The following is a 5,700-nucleotide window of genomic DNA, read 5'->3' as shown; positions in this document are numbered from 1 at the left end:
AAATATTTTATATTGTAAAATATCAATAACTTATGAAACAAAGTAGCAAAACAAGTATCTATGAGTCCAGTACATGTTTACAACTAACATATCAATATCATGTACGTCATGTATTTTACCAATCTCGTTTCTTTGCCCTCCCTATGAAGAATGTTTATGCCAACACTATTTATTTAATTTTTCCTCTTCTTTGTAATTTTAACATACACACAATTTTATAATATAGTTAGATTTATTATTTTAGGAATTCATAAAATAGTATTATACTACTGGATTTTTTTTTTACCTTCTACCTTTTCTGACTTAAATTAGTTCTAAGATCTAATTATGCTGATTTTTGTAGCCATAGTTGATTAATTTTTTAAAAAATAGATGGCAAGTAGTCGGAAAGATGGTGGACATTCAGACCGAGTGAGCCTACCAGAAGCAGCCGGCCATCTTCCAGAACAAAAAGAGAGTGCTGTTGGGTGAAACCGGCAAGGAGAAGGTCCCACATTATTACAAGAACATCGGTCTGGGCTTCAAGACACCCAAGGAGGCCATTGAGGGCACCTACATTGACAAGAATTGCCCTTTCACTGGTAATGTCTCTATCCGAGGGTGAATCCTGTCTGGCGTGGTGACAAAGATGAAGATGCAGAGGACCATCGTCATCCGCCGAGATTACCTCCACTACATCCGCAAGTACAATCGCTTTGAGAAGCGTCACAAGAACATGTCCGTGCACCTATCTCCCTGCTTCAGAGATGTCCAGATCGGCCACATTGTCACCGTGGGCGAGTGCGGGCCACTGAGCAAGACCGTGTGCTTCAACGTGCTCAAGGTCACTAAGGCCGCGGGCACCAAGAAGCAGTTCCAGAAGTTCTGAGCCGAACTCCACCCTGGATGAAATAAAGCTTACTTTTTCCCATAAAAAAAAAAAAAAAAAGAAAAGAAAAAGATTATATATTAGGGCAATTTTAGGTTTACAAAAAATTAAATCCCGTTTTACAACAGGATTGTTGTTGTTGTTAAGTGCCATCGAGTTGCAGGCGACTCATAGTGACCCTATGAAGGAGAGTCCTTGACGCTTGGGTGCCTTTCGTCCTCTCTCCAAGTTCATAGGGTTTCCGGAGGCAAGCAAAAAATAATGAAATAAAAGAAAATTTAAAAAAAAAAAAAACACAACAAAATGGTCACACAACAGGATTACAAAACAAATTTTTTTAAGCTAAAAAAAAAATAAAATCCTGTGACCCCTCCCTCCCTGCATATTGTAGTTTATTATTTAATTGTGCAGTTGTTGCTGTTGTGTACAGTTGAGTCAGAACTGACTCAGGAGGATATTATCTGTTCTTCTTCCACAAGCAGCTGCTGGATTAGAACTGCATACGTTTGGGATGGCAGTACATTTTTTTACCATCATCTAAATAGTACAATTTATAAATTCTCTTTCTGAAAGATTTTTATGTTACTTCAAATTTGTTGTTACTGAAATCCACGTAGGTCTTAGTTTGAATCCAGTTTTTGTCACTTATTTGATGAATAATCTTGAGACAATCATGAACAATTTCTGAGACTTGGAACTTTCTCATATGGAAAATCTGAGTTATAAAATTAACACATGAACTGTTGAGAAAATTGTAAGATGATGCATATGAACTGGGTTGTTTTGTATCAAAAAAGTCTATCATAATATATTTCTTCTTCAGATCAGCTTTTTCTTTCCCTACATAATTTTATCACTCTCTGTTGAGTGAAAGGAATTTAAAAGTGGTTTTTTATTTGACAAAATATCTTTCGACACTTTTACAAATGCATCCCACTCCAAGAGAACTATTTATACGTTTAGCTTCTTAGCTTGCCAGTGACTACATTGTTCAAGCCCTCAGATGGTCTCATTGTTCCCAGGTCTGTGCTTTAATGTTAACTAGCCACATGTGACTTCTAAGCACTTGAAAGGTGGCTGCTCCAAACTGAAGTTTCAAAATCTTAGTTTGAAAAAAAGTTAAGTAAAATATTTGTATTTTATATCTTATTTATGAAATATTATGATTATTTGTTAATTTTAAAATACCATAATAGTTTTATATTTGCATAAACTTGCATATAGAATTCAAAATGTTTCCATATCTCTCAACATTCAGTTTTTCCTGTTGTTAGCATCTTCTATTACTGTGGTATAGGTACCAAAGTTAATACGGATACATTATTAATAATTACATCACAGACTTCATTTGGATGTCCTTAGGTTCTGCCTAGTGCCCTATTCTGTTCTGGGTTCTCGTCCAGAATAACACATTACATTAAGTGCTCATATTTTCTTAGGCTTCTTTCAACTGTGTCATTTTTCATACATTTCTGTTTTTTTATGATCTTGACATGTGGTCTGATATTTTGTAGAATTTTGGTTTGTTTATGCTTTTTTCACAACTAGAACAGAGTTACAGGTTTGGCGGAGGAAGGCTACAGATGTGGACTGCTATCTGTACCATATCTCAAGCAGAGTGTTATCAGAGTGATCACCATGACTTTTCAGTAACCATATTTACTTCAATCACTTGGTTCAAATAGCGTTTGTTTTTTTTCTCTCTACTGCTAAGTTATCATTTTTCCTTCATATTTCTATGTTCTACTCTTGAAGGAAGCCTGAAAATTGCACTAGAGAGTTTAGAAACCATAACAAAGAGATGCAGAAATAAAAGAGAGGAACAAAAGATTTCAAAGGGCAACTTGAGAAGACAACGCAAAGTATTGTAATGAGATGTGCAAAGAGCTAGATTTGGAGAATAGAAAAAGGAAGAACTTGCTTAGCATTCCTCAAGCAGAAAGAAGTGAAAAAAAAAATTTAGCAAAATCTTGAACGATCCAGGAAACATCAAAAGAAGGTGGAGGGAATACAGAGATACTGTATCAAAAATAATTGGTCTACACGGAAATATTTCTGGAAGTAGTATATACTGAAGAGCCAATAGTAATGAATGAAGACGTTCAAACTGAAGTGGAGTCTTTGGCAAAAAATAAGGCAGTAGGAATTGATAGGATGCCAATTGACATGCTTTAATTTACAGATCAGTCTGTGCCAAGAAATTTGGAAGGCGGATAACAGCCCAATTGACTGGAAGAGATTCATATTTGTTTCTATTCTGAAGAAAGGTGATCAAACAAAATGTGGAAGTTATAGAGATTATAATTACTATCAAATGCAAGCAAAATATTGCTGAAGACAATTCCAAACAGCTAGTACCGTACTTTGGCAGAGAAGTGCCGGAAGTTCAAATGGAATATAGAAGAATCCATGGCAATAGGGATATCATTGCTAATCTTGGATAGATCCTAGCTAAAAGTGGAGAATATTAGAAGAATGTCTATTTGTGTTTTATTGACTGTGCAAGGGTATTTGACTGGATCATAATAAATTATGGCTAATATTGAGAAAAATGGAAATCCCAGAACACTTAATTATACTCATTTGTAATCTATATCTCGAACAAGACACTGTTGTTTGATCAGAATAACAACACTGCAAAGTTTAATATCAAGAAAGATGAGCTTCAGGACTGTATCCTTTTTCCATACCTATTAAATTTGTACACTAAAAAAAATCAAGAAGCTGAACTCTGAAAAAGAATATGGCATATGATTGGAGGAAGACTCATCAACAACCTGTATTATACAGATGACACAACCTTGTTTGCTGAAAGTGAGGAGGACTTGCAACCCTTGCTAAAGAAGATAAAAGACTAAAACTTTGAATATGGATTACATCTCAAGATCACAAAGACAAATCTGTTAGGGACCTCTCCAAAATACTGAGGAGCTGTGATATAATCTTAAAGACCAAGATTGCACATTATTGAGGCTGTGGTCTTTTCTATTATTTGCTGTACATATGAGAACTGTACAGTGAATACAGATAACAAAAGAATTGAAGACTTTGAGCTGCAGTGTTGGAGAAAGTACTGAATAATCCATAGCGTGCCAGAAGAATAAACAGATATGTGTCTCAGAGAAAGTACACCCAGAGTTCTCCTTAGAGGCAAGGATGATGAAGCTTCATTTCACAAACTTTTGGCCTGTTGTTAGGAGGGACTCTTCCTTGGAAAGAGACATCATGCTTGGAATGGTGGAGGGTCAGCGAAAGATAAGACCCTTAATGAGATGGATTGACACACTGACTGCAGTCATGGGCTCAAGAATGTCAGAAATGATAAGGATGGCACAGGATAGGACAGGGTTTATATCTGTGGTCCATAGGGTCACTGTAATACTCGACTTAATGGCTCCTAAGAACAACAATAATTATTAAGAGGTGAGGAATTATGCTTAATTATCTTTTGTGAATGGTGTGTACATGCATTATTTGGAATTCCACTGTAGGATGATTTGTCATTGTTGCTATGTGCTGTTGAGTAGACGACGATTTATTGCGACCCTATGAGCAATAGCACTGAACCCTGCCCTATCCTAAGCCAATCTGTCTGATAACACTTACTCCCAGTACCACAGTCCCTGTGTCAATCCATCTCATCCAACATGTTTCTCTCCTGCACTGACTCTCCACCCTTCCAAGCATGATGTCCTTTTCCAAGGTTCCTCCTGGCAACATTCCCAGAGTATGTGAGATAGAGTTTCAAAATCCTTGCCTCTAAGGAGCAACCTGGTTTCACCCTCCAGAACAGACCTGCTTATTCTCTTGGCAGTCCACTTTTCTCCAGCACCACAACTCAAAGACATTGATTCTTCTTTTGCCATTTTTAGTCATTGTCCAGCTCTCTGATATACAGCAAGTAACTGCAAGGACTATGGCCTGGGTCAGGTGCACCTTAGTCTCTAGACTGACATCTGCTCTTTAGCACTCTGGAGAAGTCCCTAATACCAGATTTTCCCAATGTATCTCATCTTTTGATTTCCTGACTTCTGGTTGCCAAGAATGTTCATTGTGGAACCAAGCAAGCTGAAATTAGCAGTCTCAATCTTTTCTCTATCATGATGCTGCTGTTTGGCCTGGTGTTGAGAATCTTTGGGATTTTTTAAAATGTTGATCTGCAATCCATAGTGAAGACTGCAGTCCTTGACCTTCTGCAGCAAATGCTTCAAGTCCTCCTCAGTTTTGGCAAGCAAGGTTGTGTCATCTGTACAATAAAAGTTGTTGATGAGTCTTCCTTCAATTCTGATGCCACACTCCTCCTTATAAATCTAGCCTCCTGAATGATCTGTTCCAAATATAGACTGAAAAAGTATGGAGAAAGGACACATCCTGACACACTCCTTTCTTGATTTTGAGCCATGCAGTGTTTCCTTGCTCTATTCTGATGACTGCTTCTTGGTCAAATTATATGTTTTGCATGAGCATAGTCAAATGTTCTTGGTTTCCCTTCTCAATGTTAGCCATAATTTGTTGCGATCTATACAGTCAAATGCCTTTGCATAGTCAATGAAACCACAGACATTCTTTTGGCACTCTTTGCTTTTAGCCAAGATCCATCTTACATTGGCACTGATGTCCGTAGTGCTATATCCTCTACTAAATCCAGCTTGTATTCCTGGCAGTTCTCTGTTGATGTTTCAGTTGTTTTTGGATAATCTTCAGCAGGATTTTGCTTTCATGTGATATTAGTAATATTGTTAGATAATTTCCACACTCTTTTGGATCACCTTTTTTGGGAAGGGGAATAAATATGAATCTCTTCCTGTCAGTTGACCACATAGTTTGCTTCC

At 37.1% G+C, this 5,700-nt stretch overlaps 1 pseudogene; it reads left to right on the top strand.

Annotated features, from left to right (window-relative positions):
- Positions 1–391: 391 nt before the first annotated feature.
- Positions 392–868, top strand: LOC102849766 (annotated as a pseudogene).
- The last annotated feature ends 4,832 nt before the right edge of the window (positions 869–5,700 follow it).

This window comes from Elephantulus edwardii, unplaced genomic scaffold (genome assembly GCF_000299155.1).
Source record: "Elephantulus edwardii isolate Elephantulus edwardi_28Jun2011 unplaced genomic scaffold, EleEdw1.0 scaffold00082, whole genome shotgun sequence".
Classification (NCBI taxonomy): Eukaryota; Metazoa; Chordata; class Mammalia; order Macroscelidea; family Macroscelididae; genus Elephantulus; species Elephantulus edwardii.
The sequence above is the reverse complement of the archived record's forward strand: the minus strand, read 5'-3'. Positions and strand labels throughout refer to the sequence as shown.